At 43.3% G+C, this 20539-nt stretch overlaps 1 protein-coding gene across 1 annotated transcript in view; it reads left to right on the forward strand.

The window, feature by feature from the left end:
• Positions 1-1941: 1941 nt before the first annotated feature.
• Positions 1942-20539, forward strand: part of CSNK2A1 (casein kinase 2 alpha 1) — a 54761-nt gene continuing 36163 nt past the window's right edge. Inside the window, exon 1 of the mRNA XM_079784143.1 lies at positions 1942-2077. The gene's annotated coding sequence lies outside the window, so the exon portion shown is untranslated. The remainder of the gene's footprint in view (positions 2078-20539) is intronic.

Below are 20539 nucleotides of genomic sequence, written 5' to 3' on the forward strand. Positions count from 1 at the left end.
ATAACTATAAACTGAATAAATGTGAACAAAGGTGGGGAAAAAGGGAGCCACGAGAGCCAAAAAGACATGGTCTGAGAGCTAAGTGGAAGGCTAGTCATTTCCTGAAAGAGGGCTTCACAGAAACATTGGGATCATCTTCTCTAACTTCCTCAGTCCACGGGTGGGGAAGCAGAGGCCCAGAGAGGAGGAATGACCAGCCTGAGGACACCCAGGACTGCAGATTCCCCGCCTATGAGATCAAATGCCACAGACCTGCTGGACAACGAGGCACAGAAAAGTCACGGCCACCTCCCTGTGGCCATCAGCAGCCACCACCACCCCCATCCCATCCCACGGGGAGAAAATTGTCTCTTTGGGAGCAGAGGTGCCAGTAAGCTAAACTGCCAACGGAGGGCTGGAGCGGGCAGGCAGCTCTGGGATAACAGCTGGTAATACCAAAATAACCCGGCCTCCTCACCTTGTTCCAGCCCTCACACCTCTGCCCCCTCAGAGGTGAGAGGAACACGAATTCCTCAGTAACACTTCCACACACCAGCTTTTAGCAGGGCCTGCAGGAGGCGGGGTGGTCATTAGACCCAGCCCTGTCCACTGGGGGCTCACAGTCTGATGATGGAGGAGGCAGGCTGGGCACCAGTCAGGCTGCTAAATTATGGTGCCTACGTCTTTTTAAAAAATATATATTTTATTGATTTTTTACAGAGAGGAAGAGAGAGGGATAGAGAGTTAGAAACATCGATCAGCTGCCTCCTGCACACCTCCTATTGGGGATGTGCCCACAACCAAGGTACATGCCCCAGACCAGAATCGAACCTGGGACCTTTCAGTCCTTTCAGTCCGCAGGCTGACGCTCTATCCACTGAGCCAAACCAGTTAGGGCAGATGGTGCCTAGGTCTTGGGGAGCTCAAGAGAGGGAAGATCCTCTGAGAAAAGGACCCCTGAATTATTTTAATGTATGTTAGCCAGTCCAGGAGGTAACAGTAACCGAAGGAACTGCCAGTGCGAAGGGAGGGGGGCAAAACAGATCAATTTCAGGAAAATTTGCAGTGGGAGGGAGCATCAGGAATTGGGTAGAGGGGCAGAAATGGAGGTAAAAAGGAGGCTGGATGGGTTGTCCAAATGATGTAGGAACATGGATGTCAAGAGGAGAGATTTGCTATTTTTGGTGTACAAAGGAGAGCCTTGGGAGATTTTTAACCCAGAAGACGCCACGATCAGGTCTGCACTGCCGAAAGCGCCCTGTGGCTGCTTTGGGGAGGTTCCCCGGGCAAGAACAGGGGTGGGGTGGGGTGGGGGCGGGGGGTGCAGACCGACCAGAGAAAACACTATTCTGGATGGGCAGCTCCAGATAGGACTCCTATAGGAAGCAGGCATTAGGTCCCAGTCCCTAGAAGGCTAGTATCGCCCCCTCCTCGACTCCTGTGCCACACCACTCCCGGGGTCCAACTTTCGTCCGCTAGTTCCGGACTCGAAGTTTGAGCAGACAAAAATGTACTGCTGGAACCTTAATCCTAGACGAGGGGCCCGAGCAGGAGACTTCAACTTCCAAAATGCTCCGCTCCTCGGCTCCGCAGGTCGCGCATGCTTCTTTTCAAGAAAGGCGGGTCGGCTTGCAGATTGACGGGACCCGTCAGCGGGTGAAGTGCGGGAAACCTAGGGACCGCCATCTTAGCTTGGGTCAAACCAATTGGGTACTTGGGGGGGGGAGGTTCATGTTGTCTCTCTCGTCAGCTCTTAGAGGTACTGAAATCAAACGCGCTGAATTATTGCAAGTCTCTTCATTACGCTTCACCTGGAGAACTTCTTACGTTTTGCACCCTACTCCGGAAATGAACCCCAGGGTACAATAGCACATCCCAGCATGGCGGCACTCGGCGCGATCCCGCTGGGGGCGGGGTCTGAAGCCGTCCCGCCCCATCTCCTGGTAGAGAGGGTTTCCGCTTCCGGCAGTGGCGGGAGCAGCCTCGCTCTGGTCCCTGCGGCTGGCGGCCGAGCCGTGTGTCTCCTCCTCCGCCGCCGCCATATTGTCTGTGTGAGGAGAGGGGAGCGCGGCCGCTAGCGCTGCCGCTTCCACCACAGGTACAGTGGGAGCCGCCAGGCGAGGCTGTTGAGGGGTGGAGGTTGGCCCGGAATAGGGCAGCCGGGCGCGGCCGCCCCTAGTGCTTCCAGCGGACTCCGGAGTGCCCTTCGCCTTCCCCTGCCCCCCCCCTCTACACACACACCGGCCGAGGCGCCTGCAACCCACCGGGGAGGCCCGGGGCCACCCCCCAACCCGGGGCGGGGGGCGGGGGGCGAGACGTGGGAGCCGAGGCTGGTGTGAAGGTGGGAGCTAGCTTTCGGGAGTCCAGCTCGTTCGGGGAAAGAGGACTTCACTGAGGCGGGGACTAGGGGGTAACTTGGGAGGAGGGGGTCACCCAGGGGGAGGGAGCTTGAGGGGTGGGGCCGCAGGGGGATGCTGGGGCCGGTGCCTAGGGGAGTGGTGCCTACTGGGAAGGGCGGGGTGAACCCGCGGCGGAGCAGAGCAGCTGGGGTGGGGGGGCCTTCGCAGGGTCCCTGTGGGCGAGGCTGGGCTTCGCACCTGCAGGCTGGGCTGCAAGGTGGGGGGAACCCCGGGCGCGGTCGCCGAGGAGGAAGCCGGAGAGGACCTCAAAGTGGGGCAGACCGGGTTGGAGCCGGAGTGAAGGGATAGTTGGGAGCCTGGGTGGAAGAGGAGGCAGAAGGAGAGTTAAAGGCTGGCTCAGACTATACCTCTTCGCTGGTGACCTTTTGAAAGAGTAGGACTTTTATTTCGTCCCCGTCTCTCCGCCCCTCTCCTCCCCCGGCGTTGGAACATTTTTAGCCGAGGCAGGTGATGGGTGGAGCTTCTGTAGTTTGTTTTTGGGAAGCAAAGTCAGGGTCAGAAGTTGCTTCTTGGCTATGGCTATTGTGGGAAGGGAAGAGTTCTGAAAAGGAGGTGGCAGATTAAGTTGAGAAGACTTGATTGCCTTTCAGCTGCCGAGTTCTATGAGGAGGGTGTGTGGGAAGAGAGGAGAGGAAAAGAAGGCTAGCAAGGGAAGATTCTTCTTCCTAGTTGGGAGACCTCCTCCCATCCAAGGGGTTGCAGTACAGCCCGTGGTAAGGAACCAGACTGCCTGGGTGCCTGAATCAGTGTGACTGCTGTTTACAGTGCCGCCACCGTTTAGTCGTGTGACCTCACCTCTGTAAACCTCGGCTTTTCTGTCTTTAAATTGGGGTGATAATATTCTCTAGCTCATAAGTTTATGGTGAAGAGTAAACAAGATAATTTGTGTCAAGTGCTTACCACAGTGCCAGTAAGTGCTGGGTAGATCTTACTGTAACTATTATTAAAAGGGACCAGCTGGTATATTTGGTTCCAAGTAAAATTTATAGTCAAGAATCTTAACAGGAGGGAAGGCTTCAGAATATTACCTTTGTAGTTGCTGCAGTGTTTTTGTTTCATTGTCAGTCTTCTGGGTTAACTGGCTGGTTGGACCTTGGGGATGAAAGATCAGGACCAATACTAGTTCTCCCGCAGATCATTTTAAAAAGTTCACCTGCAGCCCAGCCTGCGTGGCTCAGTGGTTGAGCGGCAACCAATGAACCAGGAGGTCACGGTTCGATTCCCCGTCAGGGCACACGCCCGTGTTGCGGGCTCAATCCCCAGTTTGGGGCGTGCATGAGGCAGGCGATCAATGATTCTCTCATCATTGATGTTTCTATCTCTCCCTCTCCCTTCCTCTCTGAAATCAATAATACACACACACACACACACACACACACATATTTCTAAAGTTTACCTGCAGTTTACCACAGAAGGTTTGTCCTTCTGTGACTTTGAAATAGATGAATTTTCATTTCTGTTGGAGGAGGGTGTATGACCTGAAAAAGGAACACAAGGATTGTAAGTTTCCTTAGATTGATTTATTAACCGATTACAAAGTTAGGTCACCCTAGGGCAGTGGTCGGCAAACTCATTAGTCAACAGTACAGCGGTTGAAATTTCTTTTGAGAGCCAAATTTTTTAAACTTCTAACGTCACTTCTTCAAAATAGACTCGCCCAGGCCGTGGTATTTTGTGGAAGAGCCACACTCAAGGGGCCAAAGAGCCGCATGTGGCTCGCGAGCCGCAGTTTGCCGACCACGGCCCTAGGGCAACGTATGCCTGGTTATGTCCTTTTGTACTGAATACAGTAGAGAAGAGAAGCACACATTGGGGAGTGGGGCACACTGTGTTATTTTCTGCATAATGGGTTCATTAATTGCCTTTTATTGGGGATGAAACAGGTGGCACTTTCTTTGGCACAGTGTATTTTTAAGCTTTCCTGTCATCTAGCCACCCTCTTCAGGGTGAGGCTTTGAATTTACTGTTGTCTCTGTCTCTGAACATACACCTTTACATACTCCTTTGGAGAAAGGAGAAATTTTCTTTAGGAACTGAGTTTAAAGCCTTACATAGGGTTTGGGTTTGTAATAGACAGAATGGCCCCTCCCCAAATAAGATGTTCATTCTCTAATCCCCAGCATCTTTACATATGTAACATGGTAAAGGGGACTTTGCAGATGTAATTAGGGCTAAAATAGATTGTCCTGGATTTTGTGGGTAAGCCCAATCTAAAAGCAGAAAACTTTCTGTAGCTGGGAGTTAAAAAAGAGATGGGTCAGAAGCAAAATTGGGAGATCTGAATCATGAGAGGGATTCCCATTTGCTGTTGCTAGAGGGGGCTATTGGTAACCCATGAGAAGGGATGTGGGTGGCCTCTAGTAGCAAAGACCAGCTCTGGCTGACAGCCAGCAAGGAATAGGAAACCTCAGTTGTACAGCCACAAGGAACTGAATTTAACAGTTCTACATGAGCTTTGAAATAGATTCTTCCCCAGAGTTTCGGGCAAGGAATACACCTTGATTTTGGCCTTGTGAGACCCTAACAGGAGACAGCCAAGTTCACTCAACTTCTGACCTACAGAAACTGAGATAATACATTTCTGTTGTTTTAAGCCACTACATTTGTGGTAATTTGTTATGGCAGCAATCGCACACTAGTATAGATTTTGATACCAGGAGTTGGGGTACTGTTACCTAAAAATGTGGAAGGGGCAGTGGAGGCCAGAAATTTTTTTCTTTTTCTTTTTTTGTTTTTGAGAGAGAGGAAGGGAGAGGGAGAGATAGAAACATCAACGATGAGAGAGAATCATTGATTGGCTGCCTCTTGCAGGCCCCCCATTGGGATCGAACCCGCATCCCAGGCATGTGCCCTTGACCAGAATCAAACTTGGGACCCTTCAGTGCGCAGGCTGATGCTCTATCCACTAAGCCAAGCCAGCCAGGGCCAGAACATTTTTGAGGAATATGATAGAAAAGACTTAGAAGAATAGACTGTTGCTAGAAATATGGATGTAATGCCTTTGTTAGTGAGGGCTCGGGTGGAAGTGGGATATGCATTCATTGGAGACTGGAGGAAAAAGGATCCTTGTTACAAAGTGGCAAATATGCTTAAGAATTGTGTCCTGTGGTTATGTGGAAAAGACACCTTAATGTGATAAACATGGATATTTGGTTGAGGAGATTTCCACGGAAAAAAGTCTTGAAAGTGTAGCCTGGTTTGTTTTGTGGATCTGAGTCTGACTAGTGGAGTGAACCTTTGTGAGATTCATGTAAAGCCTTCTAGGTTCTTGAGGATTTATACTAGCAGAAACAGCTTGGCTTGAAAGAGAGAGTAGGAAATTAAAGAGGGCTGTGAACCCCCTAAATGCTACTAGCAGAAAGCAGGCTGGTAAAACTAATCAGGTATAAATGTACTGGTTTTCACACACAAAAAAAAGGGTGGAACCAAGGGCGCAGAGAGCTGAATGCCACTGAGGATTTTTCTCTGGTTTGGGAATGGAATGAATGGAGTTAGCTCAGATTTTAAAACTGCTTTGGACCAATGGATCTGTTTTATATTTTCCCTGTTCGGACTAGAATGTCTAACTGGTGCCCTGTCCCTGACCCCCATTGCATGTTGGGAGCAAATAACTGTTTTTAAGGAATTGTACGCCAGGGATTGTAGTTAATGTATTATACCCAGAGCCTCGTTATACCTAATTTAGATGATAAGTTTTGAGACTTATGAGCTTTAGTTGGGAGGCAAGAGAGTGGGTGTAGTAAATATACTGACACTCCCCTACCCCCAAAGATGTTCGTAACCTCATCCTTGGAATCTGAATTACAGTCACAGTCACATGTGGCAAAGGGACTTTGCAGATAGGAAATTATTCTATTGCAGATTACCCTGGTTTTTCTGGGTGGGGATTATTTTCTAGATAACAAAGGCAGCAATGATAATTATGTAAAGTGATTTGGTCCTGGAAGACTTCACAAAATGATGGGTTGAGTGGAACCTATGCCTGCCTGCCTTCCTTCCTGCCTTCCTTCCTTCCTTTCCTTTTTTCTTTCTTTCTTAATCCTCACCAGAGGATATTTTTCCATTGATTTTTTTTTTTTTTAGAGAGCAGGAAAGACAGAAATTTCAATGTGAGGGAAACACATCAATTGGTTGCCTCCTGCATGTGCCTTGACCAGGGCCCAGGCCAGGGAGGAGTCTGCAACCGAGGTAGTTGTCCTTGACCGAAATCAAACCCAGGACCCTTTGGTCCTCAGGCCAACGGTCTATCCACTGAGCCAAACCGGCTAGGGCTTTATGCTTTTTTCTTAATGTTTAAGTGTCTTGTTACTGGCTTTATATGCAATTTGAAGGGACTACATGACCAGCTTGGTTAAATGTAGATTCTAGAGCTACAGGCCATTTTAGTAGGATTTCTATAAATTGATGATTCTTCCATGCCTATAATAAACTTCTTGGGTAAAGGACACAATTTCTTCATTAATTTTTATTGGCTGAATAAAGCAATGAGTTTATGTGACAACCTTTTAAAGACTTAATTTCCTATTTTTTAGAGGAGATAGAAATGGGTGATTGTTTTTATGAATTGATAGCCACCTATACGTACAGTGGTCTGTCCTTTCACTCCTCCCATCCTAATCCAAAGATGTTGTAAGGTCGTTTCTCCCTGTCATTGTTATTTGAGGTGAAGAGTCAGATTTGGGGATCAATACTTGCAGAATGAACTTCTAGCTTTTAAGAAAAAGTACTGTTTTTTGTTCTTCCAACAGTATCCTAGTGATTAGATTCATAAAATGACTCCTGAAGGAGACTTCAGAGGATGGAGGAATTTTGTTTTCTTTTTTTGAGTTAGTTACCTAATTACAGAGATGATTACAAAATCAGAACATTTCGGGGTATGAGTAACTTTTGAGATTATTTGTTGGACTTTTGACTTTAGAAGAAAGGAAATTGGGCCACATGAAGGTTAAATGGTTCAACCAAGTATCTTAGCCCTCGAGCTGGCCTAGGATCCTGGTCCAGGCAGTGGAGATTCATGGCTTTTGAACTACACCACATCCTTGAATAATGTGTGTGTTTTTTTTTGTTAGAAGCTTGATGCGATGCCATAGGAACTTAACTCTTGTTTATGTTGATTAGCCTGCGGTAAAATTGGTTTCCTTATAGCTATAGACAACATTAAGTGAAGACTTACTATATATCCCTGTGCACCCCTCCCTGCATTGTCCTTTTTCTAGATTTTACCTTGGAAAGGTTATCTTTGTGCCTCAGTTTCCTCGCGTGGTCATTGTGAGTATTGAGATTATGCATGTAACACATCTATATATATATATATATACATATATATAATATATATATATAAAAGCCTAAGCGACCGGTCGACCCATAGCTATGACACACACTGACCACCAGGGGGCGGATGCTAACACACAGGTATGGAAACGTGGAACAGACTGATGAATCTCAGTGGGGAGGGTGGGAAGAGATTAACCAAAGATCTTATATGCATACTAGAGGCCCGGTGCTCGGATTTGTGCACCGGTGGGGTCTCTCGGCGTGGCCTGCAGGGATCGGGCCAAATCCGTGCACCAGGCCTCCGACATCCCCCAAGGGGTCCCAGATTGTGAGAGGGCGCAGGCCAGGCCAAGGGACCCCACCGGTGCCTCTAGTTTAGCATAATACTTAACACAATAAGTGCCAAAAAGATGTTAACTGTTACATTTATGATTATTATTTTGACAACTATATGACATTTGCATAAATTAAAGTACAAGGTGTATAAGTTCAAAAATTGAGAACTGATATGATTTGGCATTGGATTAGGTAAGGGCTTAGAATTTTAAGGTAATAATGCTTATGATACTTGATTTAAAGTGACAAACTGAATTTGATCCTTGGTCTAACATAATTCATTGGGTGACCTGGACCAAGCTCATTTCACAAGAGTATTAGTGTGTTTATACACCTAAATTACTTTGAACTCTTAAGGTGGATAATTTCAAAAGTAGAATATCATTTAATTGTTTCTTAATAGAAATCTAGGCCACCTGGCTTTTCAAATGAAGAAATTCCTCTAGGACAGTGGTCGGCAAACTCATTAGTCAACAGAGCCAAATATCAACAGTACAACGATTGAAATTTCTTTTGAGAGCAAAATTTTTTAAACGTAAACTTCTTCTAACGCCACTTCTTCAAAATAGACTCGCCCAGGCCGTGGTATTTTGTGGAAGAGCCACACTCAAGGGGCCAAAGAGCCGCATGTGGCTTGCGAGCCGCAGTTTGCCGACCACGGCTCTAGGATTATTAAGGAACTGCTGTCATTGTAACAAAGCATATATTTACATTGGGTTATAAGTCATTGGCAGTTTTTCTTAAATATTTGGTGTGCTCCAGGGTAGAGAATCAGCAGACTTAGTTGTTGACCAAACTTTTTTTTTTTCATATTGTAGAAATCAAGGATTAAGTCTTTAAAAGTTTTAGGTAAATGAATTCACAGTGTCATGCTAGGAGTGGCATTTCACTGGTTTCTACAAATTCTGTGTCATAGACATAAGAAACCTACTTAGCAACAGTTACTATGGTGGGCAAGCTTTTTTTACATTAGCAATAATAGTGTTTTCTTGCATAGAAAATAATTGTGTTATCTGAAATGAGTGTTTTAGGGTTCAATACCAGGGTATACTTAGAAATATCTTTAAATACCTTTATATTGGCCACTGTTTTTTCTTTTCACACTTTTTGATTTTGTGGATTTTTCTGACAGGTTTTTATTAGCTGAAACATTTTAATCTGCTTGAAAAAGTGAACACTAAAATTTTTTCTGAATTTATGACTGATACAGTAACAGGCATTTCTGTTTTATTTTTTTTATTTTTATTTTTTTAAAAATATATTTTATTGACTTTTTACAGAGAGGAAGAGAGAGGGATAGAGAGTTAGAAACATCGATGAGAGAGAAACATCGATCAGCTGCCTCTTGCACACCCCCTACTGGGGATGTGCCGGCAACCAAGGTACATGCCCTTGACCGGAATCGAACCCGGGACCTTTCAGTCCGCAGGCCGATGCTCTATCCACTGAGCCAAACCGGTTTCGGCATTTCTCAGTTTTAGTTATTTCATTAATGTTCTACAAAATTTAGGAAAGCAACCCTGTTAAAAATGAATAGTAAATTATTTTTCTAAAGAAATGAACCATAGCATATTATAAAGTACAAAATAGTCATTTTGGGCTATTGAATTTATAACCAGTCAAAAGATGTTACTCATTCAATAGACCCTCAGTGTCTACTACATTTCAGATAGATGCTGTGCTAAGGATCTCTAGATTGTCTCTATCCTCAAGCTTACAACTGAGGACATTTTGTAATGATACATGTATCATTCTACAATTTAGTAGCTTTCTGAGATGTTTTCTTATGAAAATTTCTATTGGCTTTCCTCAGACTTGGGGAAAATTCAATTGTATAGTTTCTGAAACAGCTACAGAAATTTGGGGGTGGGGAGTTCAGACTTTCTCACTCTTTAACATTGCTTGTCGGTGGGGCGGGGGGGGGGGGCGGGGGGGCAAGGGGCAGGGGCAACAGGATTGTTGGAATGAGACAGACCAAGTCTGGGAACCGTTACTTAACATCTCTCAAGCCTAGATTTTTGTCTAAACAATTTAGATAACTACCTTGAACAACTTAATTATTAACCTGTAAAAGGGGGTTAGTAGTACTTGTGAGGATTAATAACTAAAGCAGCAGATAAATTTATCTCAGGGTTACTGTGAGGATTAAAGGAGATAATTTATGAAATTCTGGGCACCTGACTAATATGAGTTCTTTCCCTTTTCTGTCAGTGAAATCAATGTGTTCATTGTCAGTGCTACTACTTTTTATTCTTTATTTTCATTTTCTGCTGCCAGTAGTTCTTATTTTTTAATGAGGCCTTTTGACCTGTACTTCCTGTTTCTGGTCTGGCCTGCTTAATGGGTGAGGTACTAAATTGCTGCTGTTGATAGGTGGGTTTGTATGTAACTCAAGCTCGGTGTAGATGCCTCAGTTACTCATATACAGTGCAAATTGTGAGAGTGGTTCTTGAGTCTTCATGAATATAGGATTCTCTTGCTTCTAGGTAGAGAAGTGAATTCCATCTCAGACTTGGGGAAAATTCAAAGTTTGCTTACCTTATAGACTTGTGAACCTGGATGAGAGGTCTTATTTCTCAGGGTCCTTTGATTTATAGTTTGGGAATTACTTATGCATTGTATGTTAGGGATATGTTTGAAGAACTTTATCCTGCATTGACATCTTCTGTATGCCCTGTTCTCTTAGGTAACGCGCTAATTTGCTTTGTATTCTTAAATAATACACTCCTTAGAGAAGGAACCTGTCTCTATCAGTAGTTTAAAGTAGTTAATATGTTCTGTGTATTTATGACTATGTAGCATGAAAACAAATAGCCATCTGCCTTGCAATTTTTCTTCCTAAACAGAGGGGTTCAGATCTGGCCTCAGCCACTTAGTAGTCCTGTGACTTGGCAGGTTTAACCTCTGGACATGTTTATTTCTAAAATGGGAGTGTGCATCTCATACCAGGCCAGGCTATTAGAGGCATTTAAATGATAGCAATAATTATTACATATATAAATGCTGGGTTATACTTTAAGTTACTCTAGGTCTCAAATGAAGTTTTCTTTTAGTTCCAGAAAGTTGTGGCCATTGGAATAAAGTGTCAGTTGTGACTTTATTTTGTTTTTGTTGCCTGTATAAAAATATATACATGATATCTTTGCCTATCGTCCTATATAATAAACTATATAATAAAAGCCTAATATGCAAATCAACCTAACGGTGGAATGATTGGGGGGCGGGGCCGGCGAGCGGGTGGTGCCAGGCCAGCCAAGGTGGGTGCCAGCAGGCAGAGGGAGGGGACAGTGATTGGGGGGTGGGGCCGGCCTCTTCACTGGCTGGCGACATCCCCCGATTGGCCTGCAGGTAGCCTCCTGCAGAGGGAGGCCAGACTGTGGCTTAGGTCCGCTCCCCGCCGTCATTCGCACATCCCTTGAGGGTTTCCGGTCTGTGAGGGCACAGGCCAGGTTGAGGGACACCCCCTCCTCTCCCCACCCGAGTGCACGAAATACATGCAGGGGTATGGTCCCTAGGCCTGGCCTGCGATCAGGGCCATCTTCCCCAGCAGCTGGCCCTGCCCCTCACCACTACCCAGCCCCGGTTCCCCGATTGCCATTGGGCAATCGGAGCCTGCTGGCCTGGTGGGGAAGGACTGAGGGGTTGCCTGTGCCCGCCCACTTGCCGGCCCCGTCCCCTGCCACAGGTCGCCCTCTGTGTGGGGGGTGATTGGCATGGCAGGGGCCTTGGCCTGGTGCCACCAGAGTCCACCGCTACCCACCCCCAGTTCCCCAGTCGCCATCGGGCAATTGGAGACTGCCCTCCAAGGGAAGGGATCAAGAGGTTGGCCGGTAGACCCCAATCGGGGGCTGCGAGCTGGGGGCAGCTCCTGCATTGAGCGTCTGCCTCCTGGTGGTCAGTGCGCATCATAGCAACCGGTCCTTCCAACATTTGGTCAATTTGCATATTACCCTTTTATTATATAGGACTAGAGGCCTGGTGCACAGATTCGTGCACCGGTGTGGTGCCTCAGCCTGGCCTGTGGGGATTGGCCCAAAACCAGCTCTCCAACATCCCCTGAGGGGTCCTGGATTGTGAGAGGGCGGTTCTTGGGTGATGCACCCCGGAATCGGACTCCCACCTCTCTGGTTCCAGGTGCGTCACCCGAGAACTGCAGCTGCCAAGTCACAGAAGCTCGGCAGCTCCTGTGTTGAGCGTCTGCCCCCTGGTGGTCAGTGCACATCATAGCTACTGGTCAGATGGTCGAACGTTTAGCTGGTCACTTAGGCTTTTATATATATAGATAATTGGAGACATTACTGGACTTTAGACTTTTGTCAAGTGTTTGAGTTAGAACTGTATTAATTCATATCTAACTGCTTGGGTTTCCTTACAATACTTCCCTTCATTGGAAGACTTACCACTGTTTCTATGTTATTTATGTTACATTGGCTCTTTGATCCTTTTCTGGTTTAAAGGTGGAGAAATAAAATTCACAGAGGGCTCAAATGTTATTTGTTACTCTATACATGCTGGTTCATTTTATAGAAATGCTTGAGTGTTTTGCCTCTTAAAATAAGAATGTTGTAAATTTTGTACATGAGAATAAAAACAGAATCCTCAGTGATATGTTAGGATTATAATGTCTTAAAAATCCTGCAATTTTACACAAGCAGTAAATTAATGAGTTACCAGGCCTTACTGTGAATGCTTATATTCTGAATTCAGCTCCTTTGCAGGACCAGAAGAAGGAAAAAACCTATACTCTGGCTTTGAACAGGTTGTTTCTCTGTGCACTTGGTCTTGAGATTTGAAGATCAGAGTGGGTTGGGGAACTGTCAAGGAGCTAATTGTTAACCATTTTTACCTGTTTTCCCCCATTTAAAAAACAAAAACACCACTATTTATATTGCATTAGTTTGATAGATGAAAGAGAATGTTGGCCATGATTACCACCTTAAGTTGAGACAAGAAAAGAGAACCATTATAAAGTGGAGGAAAAAGATAATTTGATTTAATGTTAACATTCATTTTTACCACTAACTTATTCTTTTGGCTTATTCTTCCAAGCTAGGGATAAAAGGTTTAGTTTGTGTTTGTTGTTTTTGTGGGTTTTTTTGTGCCAGTTACCTCCAAATATATGATCTCCCAGAAGAGATGGTTGCTTATTAGTGTCATGTCTGGACTATACTTGAAATAAGGGGAGTTATGAAATAATTTTTTCAACGTGTGTGGGTAATTTGAAACCTGTGTGGGTTTTGACTAGCCTGTGATCTCTCTAGGTGATTTAAACCAGTAATTTTGAGCTAGTGTGCTATATCAGGAAGAATAACAGATGTGTGGAGATACTGGTTCCCTCAGTCTTCTGGCCATTTGTGCGGGATACAGGGCATCTAAGTCAGTGATCTTAGGTCTGAAAGTTTTGATCATTTATCCCAGTGTGCCACACAAATACTATGTTCTCTTTGTATTTTGACTTTTTAAAAGGCTGTAAGCACTAATTTAGAAAGTTCAGTAATGGTATTTTAACAGTTTTAAGATTCAAGAGGTCACTGACCAATCTTAAAATAATTGTGACTTACAAGTTCAAAAAAGACCATTTTAAAGTATCTCTCTGGCCCTCAAGAAATTCTCTTTCCACATATAATTCAAGGGATATACTTAAAAATGTAAGCCCTGGCTGGGTGCTCATTTAGTTAAAGCATCATCCGGATACCGAAAGGTTTCAGGTTCCATCCCTGGTCAGAGCACATACAAGAAGCAACCAATGAGTGCATAAATAAGTGAAACAACAAATCAGTGTTTCTCTTTTTCTCTCATCAATTTAAAAAATGTAAGACACTAAATGATTTAAGTTTGGACACTTAAGAAGAAAATCAAGTTCTTATTTTTTAAGCAGTAATGTAAAGCAAAAATTAAGTTTCCTTGTGTAAACCGATGTCCTCACCTGATTGATTCTGAATGCCACTGTATCTTTTCTGAGGCTGACATTTTGTTAATCATTCATCAAGCTTGGGGCTCATGCTGGAACATAAATTGAAGCCTAGGATACATTGTCATCTTCTCTGCCTTTAGGAAAGAATAGGGTATACTTAGTTTGAGAAATTTAATTGTTTAATATTTGTGTAAATTGTCAAGTTAATCTTTTAAAATAAATATTAAACAGTGTTTAAAATGTACATTTCCTTTTGTCTAACTCAGTGATTCTTAAATCTTTTGTAGTTTACAGATTTCCTCTGAGTCTGTAATAAAAGCTCTCGAGTTTTTCTTCCAAAAAAAAAAATGTACATGCACCTGCTTTTTGGTATATACTTTTCTTTTTTTAATCCTCACCCGAGGATATTTTTCCATTGATTTTTAGGGAGATTGGAAGAGAGAGGGAAAGACAGAGAGAAACATCGATGTGAGAGAAGCACATCGATTGGTAGCCCCCTGCACAAGCCCCAACCAGGGCCCAGGCCAGGGAGGAGCCTGCAACCAAGGTACAAGCCCTTGACTGGAATCGAACCTGGGACCCTTTGGTTCACAGGCCAATGCTCTATCCACTGAGCCAAACTGGCTAGGGCTTGGTATATACTTTGAAGGAGTTCATGGACCTCTGATTTCATTAATGAACTCCATTTTCAGTGTTATAATTTGTATTGTCCAAATAATAGTTTCCCCTCTTAACTTTTTAAATATTGCAACATTTGCTTGATTTATCACTTGTCACAGTGTTATTCTTTCAACAAGTATTTCTGGATCATCTACATGACAGTGGTAGAGACTCCTGGGGATACCGTTTTCTGTCCTTGGAGCTTTGTGTAGCTAGATGGATGTGTAAACAGTACAATGGCAATGCTCAATGGAAGAGGTAAGCAGAGTGCTGTTAGATACAGAGAAGAGGTCTTGACCATTAGAATTTTTCTGTAAATCCATGGTCAGTTCTGTATTTCTTAATTGACAAAAGGCATATTGTAAACTGATCCAAGATGTTTTTTTGAAGTTCTAATTGGACTAGTAATGGAAACTAAATCAAAGAGCAAATAGTCTTAAATTGAGAACTTAAATGTGTTTGCCATTGCATGTGATAATTCTATATTCAGTATAGAGCAGGGATTGCTAACTCAAATAACCACAGGAGTTGGGCCAGTAAGCTAAATTAACAGAGTTGTCCAGATTTACCTCTGTCATCTCCAGTGAATGGGTTTTAGAGCCCATTGCTGGGTACACACACAGTGATATTGTCAGTGCAGGAATGCAGAATTATTGTTACCAGACAAACCTACCTACCTTCTCTTTTTCTTTTGAGAAACTGAAGGTTAAATTTTTTTTAGTGTCAGCAACTAAGTCACGATTAAAAATAATTTATTACAAAACATTTTTTAAGTATTTTTTTTATTGGTTTCAGAGAGAAAGGGAGAGAGAGAGAGATAGAAGCATCAACAATGAGAGAATCATTGATCGGCTGCCTCCTGCATGCCCCACACTGGGAATTGAGCCCACAGCCCAAGCATATGCTCTGACTGGGAATTGAACCGTGACCTCCTGGTTCATAGGTCAACGCTCAGCCACTGAGACACACAGGCCGGGCTATTACAAAACATTTTAGCACAAAATTTAACCTAATAACTGATCCAGGATAGGCAAATTCATAGGATTAGTGGTTGTTGGGAGTGTGAGGAATGACTGCTGTGTGGTATTGGGTTATTTTGGGGGGTGATGGAAATGTTCTGGAATCAGATAGTGGTGGTGATTGCACATTGTGAATATACTAAAAACCACTGAATTGTGCACTTTAAAATGATGAATTTTATGTTATGTGGATTTTACCTCAGTTTTTAAAATTGGAATAAAACGTACTGTTGAGCCAAATAGGACATAAATGTTTGCTGTAGAGCAAAATGAATAGACTGTGAATCTAGACATAATACTTTTAAATCACCTCTCTGTGACATTGTAGCAATTACTCCGATTTGCCTTTTGTGAAATGGGAAGAATATTACCTAGGTCTTGGACTTGTTAGGTTTAAAAGTGATCAATATAAATCCCAAGAAGCAGGGACTGACTCATCATAAGCATTCACATACCTTTATATTTAGAAGCCAGCCAATGTTTGCTGCCCTTGGTTCCAGCCTACTTTTTGTTGGCAAGTCTAGGACAACACGCCCTTTTAGTTATTGCTTATCCATCATCTGCAGAAGTATGGTTGTCTCTTTTGTAATCTACCTCTGGACAGTAAAGGAGGAAATAGGAGAGAGTAGTATTACTTATATTTTGCAGTTTCTTCACTGTAATCAGATGGGTGAAATGACAGATCCAAGGTCATTTGTTGTTAATGGTTCCAAGGTTAATGCCTTTCAGTAACAGTACTGAATTGTTTCTGTAGCTTTATCAAGGATTGTTGGACACTGTGCTCATTACATGGATACATCATACAGCCACATAAAAGGGCAAATGGAGCCATATGGCTTCAAAGAAGCATCTCATACATATTAACTATTTTCACATCTGTTTGGGAAGTGGTAGTATGACTTTTACCTCTGGTGTTAATTATGGATGTGAAAACATTTATATGTAAGACTGAAGAGCATCTTTAACATCAGTTGCAGATCAAGTATCCATTGTACAGCTAAACTTTTCTCTTTTTTAAAATATATTTTTATTGATTTCAGAGAAGAAAGTAGAGGGGAGAGAGAGATAGAAACATCAATGATGAGAGAGAATCATCGATTGACTGCTTCCTGCACGCCCTCTACTGGGTATCGAGCCTGCAACCCAGGCATGTGGCCTTGACTGTAATCAAACCTGGGACCCTTCAGTCCACAGGTCGATGCTCTATCCACTGAGCCATACCAGCTAGGGCTAAACTGCTTTTCTTAATTTTGAACAGGAGGTCTATATGCAAGCAAGGTTAATTTTTGCCAAAATATTGTTTACTACTGTCTTGATAATTCAGTTCTTCAAACATTTATGAAACACCATGCTAGGCATTAGCATAAATACAGGGTGTATATCAAGGGAAATAAGTCAGGGTCCAGGTCCTTGAGTTATCTGCTGAGAGAGAAGTGTATAAATAAATTACATGTGATTATACAATAAATATGTGGAAGTGCTTGACTCATTTTGGAGAGGTGTGCAAAGGCTTCATTTTGGATGTGAAACTAATTCTTGAAGGATGAATAGGAGTTCCCCCAGCAAGCAGTATTGGAGTGCAGTGTAAAGGCATGGGATGGGGTGGAGGAGTATGTTCAATACTCATTTGCTTAACATTTACAAAGTTTGTAACTTTTTGGAAGTGTTAAGCTGTACAGTAAAAAGACATTAGGATAGAACAGGTTATAAAGTGATACCCAGTTACAGTACTGATTGAACTGGGTATGGGACTCTAGGGTTTTCATTTTTTGTGTCAGTTTTGGTAAGTCTTTCCTCTAGAAATTTCAAATTTACTGGCATAAAGTTGTTCATGTTATCCTATTTAAATTTAATTTTTACAATTAATATACAGTAAAATTGATATCTCTTTGTATTTTCAGTTCTATGAAATTTAACACACACATAGATTCAAGTGACCACATCACAACCAGGACACAGAACCCTTGGTAGGTAGTCACACCGAGTCTCCCACCCCTATTTGTCAACATTATTGCCTCCTTCACTCAGCATATTGCTTTTAAGATTCATTAAAGTTGTATCAATGATTAGTTCCTTTTTATTGCTAAACTAGAGGCCTGGTGCATGAAAATTCATGCACTGGAGTGGGGGGGGGGTCCCTCAGCCCAGCCTGCCCCCTCTCACAGTCCGGGAGCCCTCAGGCAGGAGGTGACCCGGCAATCGGGAAGGCGACGCCCCATCACACCTCTGCTGCTGCCACTGCTGGCAGCGCAAGCCTTGGCCGGCCCTGGTTACCTGAACCTCGGGCAGCTGCCATCTGAGGCTTGCCTGCGCCTCGGGCTGGCCCTGGGGGGCTGAGGGGACTGGGGGACTCCGAAGGCAGGCACGCGATGTGCCTGCTGCCCCAGCAATCTTTAAGGGCGTGGCAGTCATTTAGCATATTCCCTCCTTATTGGCTGTGGGCGTTGCCATCTTTGAGGGCGGGGCAGTTAATTAGCATATTCCCTCTATTAGATAGGATAGTATTCCATTGTATAGATGGACCACAATTATCCATTTGCTTAACATTCTTTGAATATGAATAGAGCTTCTATAAATTATCTGTATAGTCTTTTATGAATGTAAGTTTTTGTTTTTCTAGGATAAGTAGCTATAAGTGGGATTGCTAGGTCACATGAAAAATATAATTTTAACTTTATAAGAAACTGCCAAACTGTTTTCTAAGGTGACTTACTATATCATGTTGCATTCCCACCAGGGGTGAATTACGTAATTTATGTTACTCTGAATCCTTCTCAACTTACTGTCAGCTTGCTTTTTTTTTTTAATTTTAGCCATTTTAATTGATCTGTAGTGTATCTTATTTTTATTTTAATTAAACTTCCCTAATGACTAAAAATAATGTGCATCTTTTCATGCTTATTTATATATTTTTTGTTAAGCGTCTTAATATTTTTTGCCCATTGTTTAATTTGTTTTATTGGTACACTTTTTTTTTTATATAAGGTGTGAGGTTTAAGTTGAAGTTCATGATTTTGCAAATGGATGTCCAAATTTTCCAAAACCATTTGTAAAAAAAAGAAAAAGAAAAACTATCCTTTTTCCTTTGTACCGGTGTCAAAAATAAATTGGCTATTATTTGTGTGGATCTATTTCTTTATTCTTCATTCTGTTCTTTTGATCTGTTATCCCTTTGCCAATATCACACTATTTTAATAACTAGCTTTGTAATAATAGTCTTAAAATTAGTGTTATTCCTCCAGCTTTATTTTTATTTTTTAAAACTGTTTTGGTTACTCTAATTCATTTGGATTTCTTTTTTAATCCAGTCTCTGACAGTCTTTGTCTTTTACCTGGATAATTTATTTCATTTATATTTAATATAATTAGCCATATTTCTGTTTAACTTTTCCCTGTGTGTCTTAGGTTCTATAGTTTTTTTCCTACCATTCTTTTGGATTCTTTTTATCACTTCATTCCCCTAAACCCCTTTCTAGTTTGGAAATATATGGTATTTTTGTTCTGTAAGTAAATACCATCATAGATATTATAAGTTAGAGCCATAACATGTCAAAGTCTAATATTCATAGTCAATGTTTATTTGAACATTTCCATAAATTTTTCTCTTTTGTGCTCCTTTTTTCAACTCAAACTTTCTAAGTGGGATTATGTTCTTTCATTACAGATATTTACTGGATATAGAATTTTAATTTGGCAGGTTTCTTTTCTAAGCACTCTGCAGTATTAAACTGTTCTTGGCTTCATTGTTGCTTTTGGAAAAATCAACTACTATTCTCATATTGCTCCTTTGAATGTAATCTGTCTTTTCTGCTTGGTTTTCCAATTTCTCCTTGTCTCTAGTTTTTCTGCTTGCTTATAATTATACCAGACGCCCGATGCACAAAGATTCATGCAGAATGGGCCTTCCTTACCCTGGCTGCCAGCACAGCCTTTGCTCTGGCCTAGAGCCGCCTTTCTGCCTTCGTTCCACCAGGAGCCGCCTTTCCATCTTCCCACGCTGCCCAGAGGCCTGGAGCAGCTGGGGCGGTGCGAAAAGCCTGTGTTGTCACCATGGCGATGACGCAAGCGTCCCGGCCGCTGGGCGCCTGTGCATGCCAATTAACCCACCATCTTTGTTGGGTTAATTTGCATACTCACTCCTGATTGGCTGGTGGGCGTAGCAAAGGAACAGTCAATTTGCATTGTTCTCTTTTATTAGTGTAGATCAGTGGTTCTCAACCTTTCTACTGCCGCGACCCTTTAATACAGTTCCTCATGTTGTGGTGACCCCCAACCATAAAATTATTTTCGTTGCTACTTCATAACTAATTTTGCTACTGTTATGAATCGTAATGTAAATATCTGTGTTTTCCGATGGTCTTAGGCGAACCTGCTAGCGGTTCTCAACCTGTGGGTTGTAAAAAAATCAATAAAATATATTTTAAAAAAAGAAAAAAGAAAGAAAGAACTAGAGGCCCGGTGCACGGATTCATGCACGAATAGGGTCCTTCAGTCTGGCCTGCGTCCTCTTGCAATCTGGGACCCCTCGGGGGATGTAGCAGTGCTGCAGCAGCAGGCGGCCAGTGAGGAGCCCCAGCCGGGCCTGGTGCAGCTCTGCTGCCGCTCATCCTGGCCCCACTGCGCCTGCCACCGCCGCTGCTCGGTAGCACTGCTGCAGAGGCAGAAGAAGCTCCTGCCACCACAGATGCACTCGCCAGCTGTGAGCCCGGCTTCTGGCTGAGCAGGAGTGCACTGACCACCAGGGGGCAGTTCCTGCGTTAAGCGTCTGCCCCATGGTGGTCAGTGCATGTCATAGAAACCCGTCATTCGGTCATAATAGTCGCTTAGACTTTTATATATATACTAGAGGTCCAGTGCATGATTTAATCGTGCACCTGGTGCACCAGCTGGCTGTCTGTCCGCTGGTGCACCAGGCCTTTCAAAAGCCTCCGGCGCAG

The sequence above is a fragment of the Cnephaeus nilssonii genome (assembly GCF_951640355.1).
Source record: "Cnephaeus nilssonii genome assembly, chromosome: 11".
NCBI classification, from domain to species: Eukaryota; Metazoa; Chordata; class Mammalia; order Chiroptera; family Vespertilionidae; genus Cnephaeus; species Cnephaeus nilssonii.